This window comes from Nelumbo lutea, chromosome 4 (assembly GCF_056320005.1).
Source record: "Nelumbo lutea isolate HS-2025 chromosome 4, American lotus-T2T, whole genome shotgun sequence".
In the NCBI taxonomy this organism is placed as follows: domain Eukaryota; kingdom Viridiplantae; phylum Streptophyta; class Magnoliopsida; order Proteales; family Nelumbonaceae; genus Nelumbo; species Nelumbo lutea.
Window position 1 is genome coordinate 73,357,253 of NC_142687.1, and position 21,722 is coordinate 73,378,974.

At 41.0% G+C, this 21,722-nt stretch overlaps 1 non-coding gene across 1 annotated transcript; it reads right to left on the reverse strand.

The window, feature by feature from the left end:
• Positions 1-333: 333 nt before the first annotated feature.
• LOC148861081 (small nucleolar RNA R71) lies at positions 334-440 on the reverse strand. Its single transcript, XR_016095311.1, has one exon. It is a non-coding gene; the product is annotated as a small nucleolar RNA R71 (small nucleolar RNA).
• Positions 441-21,722: the final 21,282 nt, after the last annotated feature.

Sequence of the window (21,722 nt, forward strand, 5' to 3'; positions counted from 1 at the left end):
ACCGGGACTGTCTCCAGCATTATCAGGCCAACTATTGCTGCCAATAACTTCGAAATTAAACCGGCCATAATCCAAATGATACAAAATACGGTTCAGTTTTGTGGTATGGCCCATGAGGATCTGAATGCCCATATTGCTAACTTCTTGGAAATCTGTGACACCTTCAAACACAATGGGGTAAGTGATGATGCCATCCGGCTGAGGTTATTCCCATTTTCTTTGAAGGATAAAGCCAAAGCTTGGTTGAATTCGTTACCGGCAGGATCAATAGCTACGTGGGACGAATTGGCCAGCCGTTTTCTCTCTAAATATTTTCCCCCTTCTAAAACTGCTAAAATGAGGAATGACATCACTACTTTTTTCCAGCAAGAGGGGGAATCTCTCTATGAGTCCTGGGAACGTTACAAGGAGCTACTAAGGAGGGTTCCTCACCATGGCCTTCCGATTTGGCTGCAGGTGCAAACATTTTATAATGGTCTGACCGATTCAAACAAGACCATCTTAGATGCAGCAGCTGGGGGCTCCATAAACAATAAGACTCCCAAGGTTGCCCATGCACTCATCGAGGAGATGGCAGCCAATAACTACCAATGGCATTCAAAAAGGACACCAGTTAGAAAGCAGCATGGCCTTCATAATGTGGATACATACACAGCTCTCTCTGCACAAATAGGAGCACTTAGCAAAAAATTTGATGAGATGCAGATGGCAGCTATGCATGTACAGTATGATAAGTGTGGGGGAGGCCATGATAGCACTGAATTCCAAGTTGGCAGTCAGTCTTTTCAGTCCACAGAACAAGTAGACTTTGTTGGCAACTTTACAAGACAGCTAGGAAATCAGTACCATCATGCCCATAACCCCGGATGGAGAGGCCACCTGAATCAGCATGCACCTAAGCCTTTCCACCAAAACTTCTATCAGCCGGAACCAAAATCTAACTTGGAGGAGCTGATGACCAAGTTCATAGCTAGTGCGGAAAATAGATTTCAGAATAACGAAACATCGATAAGGAACTTGGAAACTCAGGTTGGGCAGCTGGCACAGATGATTTCAGAAAGGGCTCCGGGTACCTTACCTAGTAACACCATGGTAAACCCAAGGGAACAAGAGGCTGTTGGGAGAATTCCCAATTCAGATACTTAGTCATAAATTATCTTACTTGCTTTTTGTTTTTATTTTTCATAGCATTTAAGTTTAGTTAGTTTTTCTTAGAATTTAATTGAATAAAGATACTGATCTCCTCTTCTAGTTTGCAAGTGATTTCTAGCAGAAGAAGTTTTCCACCGACAACATATTGCAGAATTTAAGAATGATCTTCAGGGAAGTCCTCTAACTACCTCCTATTACTTGATGATGCTCTTGCTAGTTTTATTGTTACTGCCTAACAATACGAACATTGAGGACAATGTTCATCTTAAGTGAGGGGGAGTGAGCCCGAGGCTAGGGTATGAGGGCTGAAACCATGCACCCCAACACACATATGCAGGCAATGACATAACCAAAAAAGACTGGAACCCCTCAAGTTCATTACTATTTATTTGATGATTTTTTTTTTTAAGAAGGAATTCAATGAGTTGAGGGAGACTGATGTACTTGTTAAGTTTTTATTCTTGTGAATGACCCAATTTGATATATGCATGAGAAAAGGGGAGCTGAATATGCCTTTCAGCATGACTAGCCCTAACTTCCTTCATGTGTATGGAAGCCCTTGATTTCATTGTTAATGGTCAAGAAAGCTAGTGCACATCTGAAGTGTTGATTCATGAGGTTCAATAATTGCAAAGAAGGACAAAAGCCCAAATTGACTCCGCTATTCTGAGCTGAATAGTAAAACTAGCAGCTTAGAACATGAGTCCTATTTACCTACCTCAAGCAAGTGACCAGTGTGAGATGGAGCATAAGATGCACTCACACCAAAAAAAAAAAAAAAGAAAAGAAAGAGAGAGAAAAGTGTGTGAGATGGAGCATAAAATGCACTCACACCGAAAAAAAAAAAAAAAAAAAAGAAAAGGGTGAGATGGAGCATAAGATGCACTCACCCCTAGAATTAAGAAATTGTGGTGATAGCTGAGGTTCAAAGGGGCACTCTAAAGTTGAACTCTCATTAAGATTTAGTTACAGATGTGAAACTTAGTGAAATTTGATTATTAACCTTGACAATTAAGGAGCTGATTTATATATGAACTAGGAATGAAGGTTAGACTATGATGAAATTCATATTCTCCTTTCCTTGGATCTTATACATATCTTAAATAGTAATTTACAAGAATAAGAGTTGAGCACTTACATAAGTCCCCCGACTACTGAATGAATTTCTATCTTAAAAAGTTCACCAGGTAAATGGTAAGAACAGAAGGGGGGGAATGTTCAGTTTATGGCTGATGTCCTTGCTTGAGGACAAGCAAAAGCTTAAGTGTGGGGGTATTTGATGAACTTACAATTTATCTATAATTTTTGAGGACTTTAGCATGGATTTTTATGCCGGTTTTATTAATTTTTGCCTTAATTTAGCTTAATGCTAAGAATAAGTTCAGGGATAATTAATCCAAGAAAAGGAAGGAAAAAGGCAAGAAAAGAAGGTTCAAAAAGACCAATTTCAGTCCAGCCCGGTTGTGGAAGCAAGAGAGAGCACTTCGGCCCAAAAAGAGCAAGTGAATTCCTTGAGAAAACCCAAGAAAATAAAGCCTAGCTATGAGTAGAATTCGGCCCAGCAAGGAAGGCCCATTTTTAGCCCAAATAACAGCCTAGAGTGTAGCCGACATGAGCTCAAAAGCAAGCTAAGTTAGATCCCAAATAACAGCCCAAAGGGAACTAGGGGCGGCAACTCCTATATGTTTCTTGAAGAGAAGGAGGGAGCACTCTAGAAGGTTCATGAGGGGTGTAATACACCCCATTCTAGAGGCTTCAAGAAGGGGCAAGAGCACCCTTGAAAAACTATATAAGGAGGCCTCTAGGAGGGGAGAAAGTGTTCAATTGCTTGAGAGGAAAGCTCTCCCACTCTTAGAGGTTCGGCCACCTTGAGAGAAGAGAAGAGAAGAAGGCTAGGCGCAAGGAAGAAGAAGAAGAAGGGCTGAAGGAAGTTCAAGACAAGCAAGCTAGAAGAAGAAGGTGAGTTTGAATTGAGGGTTTGTGATTCAAAGATCTTTTGTAATAAATCATTTGTAGTTTCATTCTCTTTTGATTTGAATTCAGTTTCTTAGTTATATTTTCTTTTTTCTTTCTCCTTGTTTCCATTCTTCCTTGATGTATTTCAGCTTGTAAAATTTCAGTTCAGCAATCTAATTCTTTTTGATTCATTCAAATGATCATGGATTGTACTTGAAGTTTCTTGAATAAGGGTGTTATTGCAGATCAATTCGGCCAACTAACCTTCAAAACTCAGATCTGAATTCTCAGATCTGAGATTGCAAGATCTGAATTGCTTGAAAGAGAATTCAGATCTGCAAATTTCAGATTGGGCGAATTAATCTACAGCTTGGAATTCCTAGAGTGCTTGAGAGAGACTCTAGGAATTCAGATTTACTATTCAAGAACTGAATTGAGTGCAAGGTTAGAGATAACTTGCACAATTCAGTTGGTGATCAATTCAGATTTGAATTGATGCCTTAGAAGTGTTTGAAGAAATGCATGTATGGAGATTAGATTCTTGCTAGAGATAGAAGAACCATCACTCATGCATAGGATGAACATGCACTTGAGAGATGCTGTTCATGACCTTGGGGTTTCACCAAACCAAGGCTCAATCATGATTTATTCGAATGATCCAAATTGATAAATTGCTGAATTCTGAGATTGACATTTACTGCTTACTCTTCTAACCTGATTTGAAGGCAATTGGGCCAATGATTTAGATAGATTTTAATTTAGGATTTTTTTAGCTTTCATTAAAGTTTTGATTTATTTGTTGATCAGATAAGAAGTGCTCAATTTAGTATTGGTAATTGTTTCCTAAATCCTCGTGGGAACGATACTTCACTCACTACTTTATTACTTGAACGGCTAGTGCACTTGCTAGTGTCACAATGAGCCACATATCAAGCATCAGCGGATAATGTGGCAGGCCCATGGACTAAGCCACTGACACAGAAGGTGTTTGAGAAACACGTGGAAAGTATGGGACTCCGACTTGTACCAGATTGGACCTAACTGCAAGTGGGAGCTGTTAGACAGTTTTTTGTATGCCCTTAGCTTCAATCTGATTGATGTACTTTTGTTATTTAGTGGAAATAAATAAAGTGCATGTTTGATTCATGTTGTTTGGTTTAATTCTGTGTAAAACCCTAAAACTGGACATTTATAGAGACTCGTGTTAGTTTTAAATGTTCACAACCGTTGGATAAGTCTGGGGAGATTTATCTTGCCAAGGCTGATACTGGTGTGCCACCAAGTGTTGGGATGGCCTATCTCAGCCACCAGGGTAAGACCCGAGGCACATGCAGTATGGGAATACTTGAATCCTTGAACCGGACCAGATTTCTAGTATTGCCCTGGACCTTGGAGATAGATGGGAAAAACTAGAAAGTTACACCTAACCCCTAGACTCGATTATGACATTTCACTAGGTGTTGGATCAGGCTGCCTTTGATATGCCAATCAGTGAGATCCTTAGTGGGGATCAAAACCTGGGTATATTGGGGCAGTTTGAGAATTCATCTGAGTGGGTGATCATAGACACAGAATCAGCCACTTTGTCGGACAAAGGGTAATGATCGGGAATGCACTCTCTCTGATGGAAACCAAACTGCCGGCAGTTGATTTCAATCGCTGGAATTTTGTTTTGCAAAATTAATATATTTATATATATATATGTGTGCGGCTTCAAATTGTTTGCAAATGGTTTTAATTCCTGGGATCCATGTGAGAGGAGAGTGCGGCACTGTTCCTTGCAGCCGAGGGAGAGGTCCTCTCTTGTCGGGCAGTGCTTGATCATTAAGGGCTGAGAGGTTAAGTGTAAGACCATTGAGGATAATGCCTGATGGGCTAATCTTGCACCTGCCCATAGTCCCTGGGTTTTTCAAAAAATGGCTTGGCCCAGGGACCACTTAATGTAAGTGTTGGGCCCATAGGGTCCATATGATGGACTCAAGGGGTTCATTGAGTTTTTCAGTGAATTCGGCTGGGCCTTGTTTTAGAGGCTGGGCCGAACCCATGTGGCTGGTGTGTAGATCAATGCTTGGGTCCCACACCATACAAAGAAGCCCAACTGGGCAGCAGATTGGAAAGTAATTAGACACTGAACACTTAATGGGCCAGAAGCCCATTTCGAGGTGGGCTGATATGATCATCCATCCTTGGGGCGAATATGAGATTAATGTTAGTAAAAGGATTGGGCCTTTAGCCTTATGCACTCTTGGAGACCAAATTCAAATTAGATTTGAATCTGGTAACCTCCTGATAAGATCAGGAGTAAGCTAACTTTATCTGCAGATAGGATTAAGATTATCCCCTATCCAAATACTGATTTGGATTGGGATAACTCCTAATTAGGAGGATTCTTAATCAAGAAGAAAGGAGAAAAAACCCTAACCAAGAAAGAGAAAATATCAGATTTCGAACCACCTTGAAGAGAGAGGATATCTCCTGCGAATTGAGATAGGATCTCATTCATTCTCCAGAAAAGAAAAAGGCAGTTCAGCCTTTTCGCTTTTAGAGTTCTCCTCTTGCCGCCGCCACCTTTTTTTGCAAGATTAGATCAATGCAGAAAAAGAAAGTCAAGAAATCTGTTTTTGACATTAGTCTTGTAAAAAAGACTAAAAGGATTCAGTGTTTAGTGTTTCCAGAGGATTCTTGTGAAGGATCCAGTGTGTAGGACGCACCCTGCTGGTTCTGTTCCATCCACAGCTGTGTCATCTTCAGTAAGAACGGATCTTGGAGTATTCTTTGGGCGTGAACACCAACTTTGGGAGATACTGTTTCTCCGGATCAGGTATATTCCTCCCATTTATCTTTTGGTACAGATATAGTTTGATTATGGTTCAAGTAGGATCCTTGAATATTGTACTCTAAATTTAGGGAATATGATTCCCAGTTGGGAGAAGGTAGGAAATTTTTGAAATTCGCCCACCCATTCCGCAACCTTTATGGTGTCCATTAGATGGATCCTACCATTCTTTCATGCTATGTAGACGACATGGTCGTCAAAACTCAATTCTCACATAAATTAATACAAGACTTGCATTTTGTTTTTGAAATTTTGCATAAATTTAATATGAGATTGAATCCAAACAAGTGTGTGTTCGGTGTAACCTCGGGTAAGTTCCTAGGATACATCGTTGATGTGTGGCTCATTGTGACAATAGCAAGTGCAATAGCCGTTCAAGTAATAAAGTAGAGAGTGAAGTATCGTTCCCACGAGGATTTAGGAAACAATTACCAATACTAAATAGAGCACTTCTTATCTGATCAGCAAATAAATCTAAACTCTAATGAAAGGTAAGAAATCCTAAATTAAAATCTATCTAAATCATTGGCCCAATTGCCTTCAATTCAGGTTAGAAGAGTAAGCAGTAAATGTCAATCTCAGAATTCAGCAATCTATCAATTTGGATCATTCGAATGAATCATGATTGAGCCTTGGTTTGGTGAAACCCCAAGGACATGAACAGCCTCTCTCAAGCGCATGTTCATCCTATGCATGAGTGACGATTCTTCTATCTCTAACAAGAATCTAATCCCCATGCATGCATTTCTTCAAACACTTCTAAGGCATCAATTCAAATCTGAATTGATCACCAACTGAATTGTGCAAGTTATCTCTAACCTTACACTCAATTCAGTTCTTGAATAGTAGATCTGAATTCCTAGAGTCTTTCTCAAGCACTCTAGGAATTCCAAGCTGTAGATTAATTTGCCCAATCCAAAATTTGCAGATCTGAATTCTCTTTCAAGCAATTCAGATCTTGCAATCTCAGATCTGAGAATTCAGATATGAGTTTTGATGGTTAATTGGCCGAATTGATCTGCAATAACACCCTTATTCAAGAAACTTCAAGTACAATCCATGATCATTTGAATGAATCAAAAAGAATTAGATTGCTGAACTGAAATTTTACAAGCTGAAATACATCAAGGAAGAATGGAAACAAGGAGAAAGAAGAAAGAAAATATAACTAAGAAACTGAATTCAAATCAAAAGAGAATGAAACTACAAATGATTTATTAGAAAAGATCTTTGAATCACAAACCCTCAATTCGAACTCACCTTCTTCTTCTAGCTTGCTTGTCTTGAACTTCCTTCAACCCTTCTTCTTCTTCATCCTTGCACCTAGCCTTCTTCTCTTCTCTTCTCTCAAAGTGGCCGAACCTCTAAGAGTGGGAGAGCCTTCCTCTCAAACAATTGAACCCCTTTCTCCCCTCCTAGAGGCCTCCTTATATAGTTTTTCAAGGGGGCTCTTCCCCCTTCTTGAAGCCTCTAGAATGGGGTGTATTACACCCCTCATGAACCTTCTAGAGTGCTCCCTCCTTCTCTTCAAGAAACTCCTAGAAGTTGCCGCCCCTAGCTCCCTTTGGGCTGCTATTTGGGCTACAACTTAGCTTGCTTTTGAGCTCATGTGGGCTGCACTCTAGGCTCCACTCAGAGAGACCAGTTCTGAATGTGATTCAGATCTAGAAACCTCCTAATGGGATTAGGAGAAAGCTAATCTAATCTGCAGATAAGATAAGGGTTTATCCTTATGACTAGAAGAGAAGGCTGATCCAAATATGATTTGGATAAGCAGCTCCTAATGGGATTAGGAGCTGATCTTTTATGTTATCAAAAAGAAGGAGGGGGCATCAACCTTTAGGTGACATACATCAGATCCTCTTTAGTGCTGAAATCAAGAAGAGAGAATTCTACACCCTGCGAATACTCTCTTGCCGCCTCCCTGTTTTTGCAGCCCTGTTTTCCAATTTGATCTCCAGTTGTGGGAGAAGTCAAGATTGGATCTTGACATCAGTTCTTTGAGAAAGGATTGAAAGGAAGCTGTGCTCATGTACCATTCTACTGATTCTTGCGAAGGACAGAGTTCTTGGGGAAGAACACTGCTGATTCTGCTCCATCCTGCACTGCGCCATCTTCAGTGGGAGTAGTCTTTGGATCATTCCTTGGGCGTGAACACCTTCATTGGGAGATATTACTTCTCCGTATCAGGTATAATTCTCTCCTATTCCTTTTGGTTTTGATTTGGTTCAATTTAAGGTTCAAAAATGATCCTTGAAAATATGGTTTTTTAAATAGGGAATGTGATTCCCAGTTGAAGGGAGAGAAAATTTTTTTGAAATTCGCCCCTTATTCCGCTATCTTTGGGCATCCATGGGATAGATCTCTCATCCATTCAGTGGTATCAGAGCCATGGTTCAAATCTTGAACCATTCTGTTTCAGATCTGAACCTGCGCAATTAGGGAGAAGGCGTTCTACCCAATTTGCGCAGATATGGATTTTGGGAAACTTGTTCCCAAAACAGATGGGAAAATAATCTGAAATTAATTTTAAATAAATCTGATTATTATTTAGAATTGTTCTTTATAATTTTCTTGATTTATGGGTTGTTCGTACAAGAGGAGATTGAATTCTTGGTTTGCGCAGGGAACCTACGATTTTGCAGTTCTTGAATTATTTTTGGGTATGTAAATAATTTTTTTTTTTATTTTCTAGACTCAATGTATAGGTATTCAATCTGATGTAATTATTAATAGAAATAGGATTTCTACTTATTTTTATATTGGATCAAAGATGGCGGCACAGAAAAGGAGATTTCGCAGACAAGGAGATTTCGTAGATGGGAGAAACGCTATCTGCGATTTGCAGTTTATGAAACTGCATTCTGTGATCTATCCTCTGTTTTGCAGGATGGATTGTGTGAACAGCCCTGATTGACTGATTCTTGTTTTTTTTCTTTTATTAGTATTTAATTTTAGATTATTTTCTTGAATTAAGGATTTAATTAAAAATCAAACCCTAGACCCATTCGAACCGAGATTGGTTCAAAATGTTTGGACCAATTCTAGGGTTTAATCAAGGCTGAAAGTCAGCCCTAATTTCCCACTAATGGGCCTAAGGATTGATATTTAATTAAATGGTTAATTCGGCCCATCCTGTAAAGGCCCAGTTTTAAATAGTTAAAACTGCAAAAGCCCATTTTAAAGGATAAAGCTATTTGGGCTGAACTGGGTAACCCTAATTCAGCCCATATACCAAGATAATATTAATTGTTAATATTATGGAATTTTAACAGGCTTCCAATGGGCCTTATAGATAATTAATTGATTGGATCAATTTTTCCATGCATGAGATGTATGGATGTGTGATGTGCTGCGTACATGGGCCATAAGTACTTGGCCCATGCTCATTCGACAGTGGCTCTTGCGCACACCATGGCTGAATGCACATCATTGCCATGGTGTCCCTTTTGGTCATTGGATGACTTCCCTTAGAGGTGGGCCCCACACCTCATCAAGAGGTTACGTGCGGAACCCTAGTCGATTTAAGGCCCACCGAAATCTGGCTTTATGAAAGTTAGTGGGAGCCACTTTGGTTTGACCTAAATCAAACTAGGGCATAATTTTGTTCCCTCCAGCTAATATGAGTGCATGTGATAGGGAGATTCATATGATGAACTCTCTAAAGGCCTTCCATCATTAGCATGAGGATGGGTCCTTCAGTAATGAGGAAACACACCAGAAAATGGGCTATCCATTTGATGTTGGGCTTGTCTAAGTGTTTCATAAGATTATAGGGGCGTCATAAACCATTGTGGGAGGGGATTCACCAGAAAATGGAAACTCTCTCACGGTACCTTGGCATTCATGAATATGATGGTTAAGCCCTTACTGGACAGAAAGGTTTACCTGAAAATGGCTCTGAACCTTGTCTGACAGAGGCCAAAGGGAAAACTCATATAATGAATGGATGTGATCCTTCACAGAAAGGTGGTGGGGTTATGCAGCTGAAACAGTTGGCTCCATGCACCCTATGTGATTTCCCACATTTCCAGAGACAACCCGTAGTCTCCGTCACTAAGAAAGGAGGGTAATCTTAGAGACGAATAAATGGAAATGGATCGTAGATTAAAATCCATATCTATGAAATGAACATGAATCAAATTAGGTTGTGGGCTGATGTTTGCTCTTTTATCAGAAAATGGCAAACGGATCTTTTGCAAAACTGTTTGATGACAACAAGTTGAACAGCCCAAACTATGCTGACTGGTATAGGAACCTTATGCTGGTCCTAGCTTCTGAAAAGCTGGACAAAGTGGGAGGAGGAAAACTCCCTAGCCCGGTGTTACATCATTTCCTCCTTGGACAACCCAATACAGAGGCAGTTCGATCAGATCGAACTTGCCAAAGACATATTGGATAGTCTCAGGACAATGTATGAAGAGCAGAATCGTTCTACTCGACAAAAGGTCTTGAAACAGTTCATGAACGCACAAATGTCCAAGGGTCAACAAGTTCACGACACTGTCTTCGGATGATGGGATACATCAATGAACTGGAGGCTCTTGGATCCGGGCTGGACCTTGCAACCCAGATAGATGCTATTCTTAACTCTTTGCCTCCTTCCTTTAATCCGTTCATCATGAACTATAACATGAACAAGCTGAATGTCAGCTTACAAGAGCTCAGCAATATGTTGCAAAGAGCTGAAGAACTGATTAGAAAGGATGAGCCTGTAGCCATACTTGTTGAAGCTGGCAAGACAGGCAAGAGAAAGAGGAAGGCAAAGAAGCCTCAGAAGAAAGCCACTAAGAGCAAGAAGCAGAAGAAAGATAAAGCATCGGATGCTTGTCACATCTGTAAGAAGACCGGCCACTGGAAAAGGAACTGTCCTGCCTACCTGGAATCCAAGAAAGGTAACTTCGAAACTTGTGTTATAGAAACCAATTTGTTGGTAGCTTTTGTGTCCGGGTGTATTGACTCTGGGGCTTCAACTCATGCGTGCAACTCACTGCAGGGGTTCAAGGTAACTAGAAGTCTGAGTGAAGGAGAAGTCACACTCTACTTGGGGACTACTGCAACTGTTGCAGCCGCGGCCATAGGAACCGTGGAGTTAATTTTTAAAGAAGGAACAATTGTACTGAAAGATTGTCTTTATGTGCAAAATTTAAGGAGAAATTTGATTTTTGTCTCAAAACTGTGTACAGATGGTTATTTTGTCTTCTTTAATAATACGTTTACTATTAAAAGAAACAACAGATTCATCGCATACGGGGAACTGGAGAGCGGTCTCTATGTTCTACATCATTCTCTAGAAACTAACATAACCGAAACTACGTTGGCTGAAATCCCCAAGAATAGAGCCCATGATACAGTTAATCCCACGTGTCTGTGGCATTACCGACTTGGCCACATCGGTGTTGACCAAATCACAAGGTTGGTAAAGGATGGTCCTTTGGATTTTCTAACTGTAGAAGATCTTCCCACTTGTGAGCCTTGCCTACAAGGCAAGATGACGAAACGGCCATTTAACGGTAAGCCTGAAAGATATACAAGCACACTTGACCTAATACATACTGATGTATGTGGTCCCCTGAGTGTTAAGACACGAAATCAACATGTGTATTTCATCACCTTCACAGATGATTTTTCACGATACGATTACGCGTACCTAATGAGACACAAGTCTGAATCCTTTGAAAAGTTCAAAGAGTTTAGACAAGAGGTCGAGAAATAGTTAGGGAGAGAAATTAAGGCCCTTCGATCAGATCGAGGTGGCAAGTATCTCTCTGACGAATTCAGGGACTACTTAAAGGACAATGGGATAGTATCACAATTAGCTCCTCCTGCTACACCACAACTTAATGGTGTTTCGGAGAGGAGGAATAGGACCTTATTGGATATGGTCCGGTCGCTTCTCACACACTCATAGTTACCCACATCCTTTTGGGGTTACGCATTAGAGACTGTGATTTATGTGCTGAATCGGGTTCCAACCAAATCGGTTCTGAATACTCAATATGAACTTTGGACTGGAAAGAAACCAAGTGTCAGACATTTGAAGATTTTCGGTTGTCCAGCACACGTTAAAAGAACGAGTGCAGACAAGTTGGAATCTAAGATCAGCCGTTGCCTATTTGTAGGCTACCCAAAAGGCTCTGTAGGTTACCTATTCTATGACCGAAGTGAGCAGAAAGTGTTCTGCAGTCGTAATGTGCAATTCTTTCAAACCGACTATATCCTAGACACCCATCATTGGGAAGTTGTTCTTGATGATGAGAGCTCAGGACCAGTGGGAGATGTCCCACAAGTTCTAGGTAGTGATCAACCTAGAAGATCAACTCGGGTATCCAAGCCACCAGTCCGTTATGGTTATGACCAAGATAGTTACCTGGTGGAAACCTTGACTAGTGAGGATGATCCTGTGACTTACACGGAAGCTATGTCGGACATAGATTCCCAGAAGTGGGTGGAGGCCAAGAGAGCAGAGATGGACTCAATGGAGACCAATGGAGTCTGGACTCTAGTAGATCCGCCCTCTGGGGTAAAAGCAATTGGTTGCAAATGGATTTACAAGAGGAAGAAGGGCCCCGATGGTAAGGTTGAGACCTTCAATGCTTGTCTAGTGGCAAAAGGGTGCACTCAGAAAGAGGGCATCAATTATGAGGAAACCTTTTCGCCTGTGGCCATGCTTAAATCCATTAGGATCCTGCTAGCTGTAGCAGCATACCATGATTATGAGATTTGGCAAATGGATGTCAAAACTGCATTCCTGAATGGAGATCTTACTGAAGATATCTATATGCAGTGGCCGCAAGGCTTCATTGCTGCAGGTTAGGAAAACATGGTATGTAAGCTTAACAGATCCATTTATGGACTTAAGCAAGCTTCTAGAAGATGGAACATTAATTTTAACTTTGTTGTCAAATCGTTTGACTTCGAGCAGAATCCAGATGAACCCTGTGTCTACAGGAAGTACAAAGGAGATAAGGTTACCTTCTTGGTTCTGTATGTTGATGACATTCTACTCATTGGGAATGATGTAGGTATGTTAACTACGGTGAAAGTATGGCTATCACAGCAATTCTCCATGAAAGATCTTGGAGAGGCCTCCTGTATACTAGGTCATCGACTCTATAGAGATAGATCGAAGCGGATAATAGGATTATCCCAATTTGCCTACATTGACAAAATAGTCAAAAGATACAACATGGAAAACTCCAAAAAAGGAAATGTTCCTTTCAGGCATGGAGTCATTCTCTCCAAGAAGATGTCTCCTAAGACATCTGAGGAGATTGATGGCATGAAAGACGTTCCCTATGCCTCTACCGTACGGAGCATCATGTATGCCATTCTATGCACTCGCCCTGACATTGCTCAGGTAGTGAGTGTAGTAAGCAGATTTCAGGCCAACCCAGGGCAGGAGCACTGAACTGCTTTGAAAAACATACTTAAGAACCTTCAAAAGACAAAAGAGTTTTGTCTAGTATTCGATGGTAATTCACTACAGATCCAAGGGTATATAGATGCCGATTTCCAGTCGGATCCAGATGATAGAAAGTCTACATCTGGATATATTTTCATGATAGGATTGTGTGTTGCTTCCTGAGTGTCAGCAAACAGGGGTCCTAAGTTGCAAATTAATAGTCCACAACCCAAGCCGAGCGCATTGCCGTAAGTGAGGCTGCCTTAGGAATGAAGGTGTTCATTCATGAATTTGGAATTCAGCACATCACCCATTCCATTGTTGTATGACAACACTGGACCTACAGGAGGATGATAGTAAGAGGTAGCATCAGCGGAGAATGTGGTAGACCCATTGACTAATACACTGACACAGAAAGTGTTTATGAAACACGTGGAAAGTATGGGACTCTGGTTAGTACCTGATTGGACCTAAGTGCAAGTGGGAGCTGTTAGACAGTTTTGTATGCCCTTAGCTTCAATCAAATTGATGTACTTTATGAGTTTATTGTAAATGAATAAAAGTACATATTTGATTCATGTTCCCTTGGTATGTTTCTGTGTAATACACTTAAACTGGACACTTAATGAGACTCGTGTTAGTTTAAAATGTTCACAGCCAGTGGGTCGGTCTGGGGAGACCTATCCTGACAAGGCTGACACTGTGGTGCCACCAAGTCGGTTGGGGTGGCTTGTCTCAGCTACCGGGGTGAGACCCTAGGCGCATATTGTGTGGGATTAATTGAATCTTTGAACTGGACCAGATTTCCAGTATTGCCCTGGACCTTGGAGATTGATGGGCAAAACTGGAAAGTTACACCCAACCCCTAGACTCGATTATGATACTGCACTAGGTGTCGGATCGCGCTATCTTTGATGTACCAATCAGTGAGATCCTTAGCGGGGGTCAAAACCTGGTATGTTGGGACAATCCGAGAATTCATCTGAGTGGGTGATCATAGTGACAGGATCAGCCCCTTTGTCGGACAAAGGTAATGATTGGGGATGCACTTTCACTGTTGGAAACTAAGACTGCCGGCAGCCGATATCAACCGTTGAGATTTGTTTTGCAAAGTATATTTTATATGAGATATAAAAGTATAAATATTATGGTTTCTAAAATGTTTGCAAAAATGTTTTAATTCCCGATATCCATATAAGAGAGATTGCAACACTGTTCCTTGCCGCCGAGGGAGAGGTCCACTCTTGTCGGGCAGTGTATGATCATTATGGGCTGAGAGGTTAAGTGTAAGACCATTGAGGATAATACCTGATGGGCTAATCTTGCATCTGCCCACAGTCCCTGGGTGTTACAAGGTGGCTTGGCCCATGGACCACTTAGGGTAAGTGTTGGGCCCATAGAGCCCATTTGATGGGTTTCAGGGGGTGCACTATCTTTAATAGTGTATTCGACCAGGCCTTGTAACAAATGCTGGACCGAACCCATGTGGCTGATGTGTAGATCAATGTTTGGGTCCCACACGATACAAGGAAGCCCAACTGGGAAGCAGTTAGGAAGGTTAAGTGAGCACATAAGCTTAATGGGCCTAAAGCCCATTTCAAATTGGGCTATTTATATAGTTAATTAAAGGGGCCAATTCTGAGATGGATTAGTAGATAGGATAGGGTCTTAATCCTATCCCCTTAGAGAGTCCAGATCTAAATGTGATTCAGATCTAGAAACCTCCTAATGGGATTAGGAGAAAGCTAATCTAATCTGCAAATAAGATAAGGGTTTATCCTTATCACTAGAAGAGAAGGCTGATCCAAATATGATTTGGATAAGTAGCTCCTAATCCCATTAGGAGCTGATCTTTTAAGTTAACTGATATGTGGCTCATTGTGACACTAGCAAGTGCACTAGCCGTTCAAGTAATAAAGTAGTGAGTGAAGTATCGTTCCCACGAGGATTTAGGAAACAATTACCAATACTAAATTGAGCACTTCTTATCTGATCAACAAATAAATCAAAACTCTAATGAAAGCTAAGAAATCCTAAATTAAAATCTATCTAAATCATTGGCCCAATTTCCTTCAAATCAGGATAGAAGAGTAAGTAGTAAAGGTCAATCTCAGAATTCAGCAATCTATCAATTTGGATCATTCGAATAAATCATGATTGATCCTTGGTTTGGTGAAACCCCAAGGTCATGAACAGCCTCTCTCAAGCGCATGTTCATCCTATGCATGAGTGATGGTTCTTCTATCTTTAGCAAGAATCTAATCACCATGCATGCATTTCTTCAAACACTTCTAAGGCATCAATTCAAATCAAAAGAGAATGAAACTACAAATGATTTATTACAGAAGATCTTTGAATCACAAACTCTCAATTCGAACTCACCTTCTTCTTCTAGCTTGCTTGTCTTGAACTTCCTTCAGCCCTTCTTCTTCTTCTTCCTTGCGCCTAGCCTTCTTCTCTTCTCTTCTCTCAAGGTGGCCGAACCTCTAAGAGTGGGAGATCCTTCCTCTCAAGCAATTGAACAACTCTCTCCCCTCCTAGAGGCCTCCTTATATAGTTTTTCAAGGGGGCTCTTGCACCTTCTTGAAGTCTCTAGAATTGGGTGTATTACACCCCTCATGAACCTTCTAGAGTGCTCCCTCCTTCTCTTCAAGAAACATCTAGGAGTTGCCGCCCCTAGCTCCCTTTGGGCTGCTATTTGGGCTACAACTTAGCTTGCTTTTGAGCTCTTGTGGGCTACACTCTAGGCTGTTATTTGGGCTAAAAATGGGCTGGGCCAAAATTTCCTTCTTGCTAGGCTTCTTCCCTTGGGTTTTCCAAAGAGTTAGCTTGCACTATTTGGACCGAATGAAACTCCCTTTCTCTCATGGCTGGGCCGGACTGAACTTGATAAATTTTGGGCTTTCTTTTCTTGCTTTTGCCTTCTTTTTGTTGATTTGGCTCCCCCTGAAATCTTTCTTGCAATCAAGCTAAAATAGGGCAAAATCTAATTAAACCAGCATAAAATTTCATGCCAAAACCTCATAAAATATAGATAAATTGTAGGTTCATCATTAACAAAAAGAAGGAGGGGGCGGCAGCCTTTAGGTGACATACATCAGATCCTCTTTAGTGCTGAAATCAAGAAGAGAGAAGTCTGCACCCTGCGAATACTCTCTTGCCACCTCCCTTTTCTTGCCGCCCTGTTTTCCAGTCCGATCTCCAGTTGTGGGAGAAGTCAAGATTGGATCTTGACATCAGTTCTTTGAGAAAGGATTGAAAGGAAGTTGTGCTCACGTACCATTCTACTGATTCTTGCGAAGGACAGAGTTCTTGGGGAAGAACACTGCTGATTCTGCTCCATCCTGCACTGCGCCATCTTCAGTGGGAGCAGTCTTTGGATCCTTCCTTAGGCGTGAACACTTTCGTTGGGAGATATTACTTCTCTGTATCAGGTATAATTCTCTCCTATTCCTTTTGGTTCAGATCTGGTTCAGTTTAAGGTTCAAAAATGATCCTTGAAAATATGATTTTCTAAATAGGGAATGTGATTCCTAGTTGAAGGGAGAGAAAAATTTTTTGAAATTCGCCCCTTATTCCACAATCTTTGGGCGTCTGTGGGATGGATCTCTCATCCCTTCAATTTCATGTCTAAATCGGCAAACCACTGTTTGCCGTTCTTTAAGGCAATAAAGAGCAAAGGGTTTGAATGGACCTAAGATTGCCAGCTCGCGTTTGACGAGCTCAAAGAATACCTTACTAGCGTGCTGACCTTAATCCGGCCCGATGAGGGTGATGTTTTAGAACTCTACCTCTCGACAAGCGACGAGGTGGTCAGTTTAGTACTAATTAAGGAAGTAGATCAGGTCCAATGACCCATCTATTATGTTAGTAAAGTATTGCAGGGAGCAGAAACGAGATACCCGGAGATGGAAAAGCTAGCATACGCATTGATAACTGTAGCTTAGAAGCTCTGCCCGTACTTCCAAGCTAATATTGTTATCGTCCTTACCGACAAACCTCTGACGCAAGTATTGCTTAAGCCCGAGGTCTTTGGCCGGTTGACAAAGTGGGCCATTGAGCTCAGCGAGTACCACCTCCAGTACAAGCCGCGAACTGCCATTAGTGCCCAAGCATTAGCAAATTTCATAGCCGAATGCACATTCAGCTCCGAAGTTCCCAGTCTGGTTGAGCGCGAGTCTCCCACCTCGGGTGAGACCGAAGCTCCCGGATCGGTCATGTCCGAACCCCGTGAAGTAGTCGGCAGTGTGGCACCTCTCCTAGTGGCGAGTTTGTCGAAGCCCTCAAAATTAGTACTAGTCCCACAATAAAATATTTGCAGTAAAAGTGGTTCTAGGTCGAATCCCACAGGGAGCAAATCAATAATCTCTTAGTCGAATGGGTAAAGTAATTGTGTGGGAAAATTAAATAAATAAAATTAAAAGAATAACAAACTAAACAAACAAGAGAAAATCAGTCTTACCGAATTCTGGTTCAAGGGTTCGGGTTGAATCGATTGACCATCGATCCTAGGTACAATTCAGCATTCTTGCAATTCAAGCATTTAACCATAGATTTACTAGGATAGCCATAATAAACCATGTGTTTTCCTAATTCAGTTGACCAAACCCAGCATTCGATCAACACTTATCACCACTCAACTAGGTACAATAGCATTCCATGTTAAACAATGATAGCATTAAGATTTATGAAAATAGTTAAACCAAAATAACAATAATTGAGATAGCTGCAATTACTGAATTTTGTTCCATCGATTCTTTTAGGTTGAACCATGTTAAAACATTGGTCAAAGGCTGTCACAAACAATTGACCCAAAAGGATATCAACCTAATTGCTACTTGTACCATTATTCGTGACAATTACGGATCACCGAAATCATGGATAGCAGTAGGAAAATCAACATTAATTCAGTTTGTCAGACTAATTAACATTAACATCCAATAAAAATGTGCACAAGAACCAATGAATACTTGAATTAAAAAGAAAAAAAATAAAGTAACTACAGAACCTCACAATGACACAATCAAACCTCCCCTTGAACCAGAAAAAGAAGCTTAGCTACTCATGATCTGCACAATCTCCATGCTCTTCTTCTCCATAGCCGAACTGCCTTCTTGCTTCTTGGTCTTCTTGATGATCTCTTGGATCTTGGAATGAGTGATTTCTAGAGCTGGTTCGCCCCCCTCTTTATATATCCAAAGGAGAGGGCTGTTTTCCAACTCCTTCTAGGAGATCATCTTATCCTTAGGGAGTTTTGATCTTATCTTGAACTAATCCTATCCTATCTCTTATCTAATGCTCTAATCTCAATCTTCTTATCTCTCTAGGATTACATTCAAGTCTTTAGATCTGATAAAACTTTCTCCTTGGAGATTACATTCAAAATTCGGACTCTTAACTCTTGAATTCGAGTTGGGCTGCTTCAAGGTACTTCTGCGTAATGCTTCTTTAATTGTCCAATTCGGTGTCCGGAATTGAGAGTTAGGCCTAAATTACTGACTGTCGCCGAAACTATGCAAAATCACCCGATTTGCCCTATTTTCTTCCAATTGCCTTCTTTATTGCCTTGAATCGAAATACAAGAGTAATGAGTCCATTTAAGTGCTAAATAAATGTAAAAGAGTGAATATTAGGGGATAAAATTCGGGTTTGTTTTGGTCTCATCAAATCCCCCCACACTTAAACTTTGCCCGTCCTCGGGCAAGGAAAAAAAACTCAAGTAACACAAGAGAGACTAACTATTGATTTTCAATCTTTTTTTTTTTCTACATGAGGCCTGGTTCATTTCATGCTTTAGTTCAGACTTGGTAACCTTTCCCTTTTCATCTCTTTCTCCCCTTTTTCTTGTCCAAGAGTGATCGCAAATCACCACTCCTCATGGTCCCAAGTTAAATCGATAGTCAAGGAGACAAGCCTTCCAGGGCTGAAACTCCTTGGACTGCATGGGTGCTCATTGCTTTTAACAAACCAATTCAGCCAGATGCAATTACTTTTCTTTGAATCAAAACAATGTGTGCTTATTGCCATAAGCTTGCTATGTATCACCACTCCACCACTTAATGTGAATTCCTAGGATCTGAAGGTGAGAATGGGGTTGGGGTTCTAGGGTGAGTGCATTTTATGCTCCATCTCACCCTTGCCTTCTTTTCAAGATGTGAGTGCATTTTATGCTCCATCTCACACTTGCTTTCATTTCTAGATGTGAGTGCATTTTATGCTCCGTCTCACACTTGTTTTTTGTTTCTAGATGTGAGTGCATTTTATGCTCCATCTCACATTAGTCATGATTTTAGTTTCAAACTCCCTTTCTCTTTTTTTTTTTTTTCACAAAAATCACAGGGTTACACCGCCTGATCCATGAATTCATTGATCATGGTCTCTATATGCCTAACACAGCAAATTCTAGAATAATCAACCCATGTTTGATAGATAATTATGTGAAAATCAATCAAACCCTTATGCATCTTGCCTATTGATTGATTAAAATCATGAGGTACCATATGCAGCCAAGAAAGATTCAGTTAGTCATGCTTGCATCCTATCTTATCTATTCAGCCTATGCACATGATTCCTAATAAGTTGAAATCGTTCAAGGATAAGTTTCTAGGGAGCAGAAATTTCAAGAAGGTAAGGTATCCCAAATTTCCATCAAATTTTCGTAATCCCCCCACACTTAAGTTATACATTGTCCCCAATGTATGTGATTATGCATAAAGTAGAAGGATTTGGGGGTACTTCCCTGTTTGTCTTGTTGGGTTCCTGCTAAACACAAAAAATCAAAACCAAACAAAATAACAAAATTAACTAAACACAATGGGTTTCCTCCCACAAGCGCAATTGTTTAACGTCGTTATGCTCGACGTCCTCCTTTGCTACTTTAGCTCTCGTGGTTTCAGCTTTCGGTGTGCTCCCCTTCCATCCATCATGAGCGGGTTCAAATCTAGAATAGGGGCCTTCGTATCCAATTGTGCACTCGATTCTAGCTCCTCATTCATATCTTTTTCAAAAAATTCCTGCACAGTTGGATGAATAGTGTCAACTGAATGGTCTTCATTTGGGTACTTAATAGCTTCAAAAATATTAAATTTAATAGTCTCCCCGCCGATTTTGACAGAGAGGGTACCCTCATCCACATCTATTTTGGTCTTGGCCATTTTCATAAATGGCCTGCCTAATAGAAGTGGGGCTGAACTTTCGATCATGTCATCCTCCATCTTCAAAATGTAAAAATCAGCTGGGAAAATTAAATCGTTAACCTGCACCATTACATTCTCAACAATCCCTTCCAGGAAGGCGTTAGATGATCAACTAATTGGATAACGGCTTTAGTTTCCCTTAAAGGACCTAATCTCAAAGCATAGTAAATCGAGTATGGCATGATGTTGATAGATGCAACTAAGTCTAGCATGGCATACTCGATTTGCTTATTGCCAATCACACAAGGTAGGGTGAACATACCTGGATCAGCATGTTTTTCTGGTAAGGTCCTCTTGATCATGGCTGAAACATTCTCTATAACTCTTGAGTCCTGCACCTTGTCTTCTTCTTGTCTTTTATCCACCTTCCTTGGTGAGGTAGGTTCTAGCTACAGTTCCTTCCCGCTTCTCAGCACCACTGCACTTACATTCTCCTTGGGGTTGACTACCGTTTGTGATGGTAGTTTCCCGGAGCTCTGCACCTCCAACTTGCTAACGGCAGTGGCAAGTTGGTTGATTTGGTTCCCCAAATTCTGAATGCTGGCACTTGTTTCCTATTGAAATTGCTGAGTATTTGTAGCTAGAGCCTTAACTATATCTTCTAATGACATACCTGAATTCGAGGGTTGGCTTTGCGCTGTGATGGGTGTTGAAAACTGGGGCTGTCGACTGAAAAAATGGGGCCGGTATTGCTGCTGTCCTCCTTGGTTCCCGTAGCTTAGGTTTGGGTGATCTCTCCACCCCGGATTGTAATAATTGGAGTAGGGATCATACTTTCGTTGGGGCTGGCCCGGGAATCCTCCTACGGCATTGACTTGCTGCATCGAACCATCTTGCAATTATGGACACATGTCCATAGGATGGCCAGGAATCGAACAGATACCACACACCCTAGCAGTTTGTACTTGTCCTGCAATGAGTTGTCTTACCAAAGCAGTTAGGTCAGAAATCTGATTTTCTAAATTTACATGGCTTACCTCATTAACCCGTCTAATGGTATTGTCTGTCCTAGAACCGAACTGTTGTGAATTTTCGGCCATGTTGGAGATTAACTCCTTGGCCGCTTCAGGTGTCTTGTTCACCAAGGCTCCTCCACTGGCTGCATCGACCATACTTCTATCCATGGGCTGCAGCCCTTCATAGAAGTATTGGATTAACAGTTGTTCGGGTATTTGGT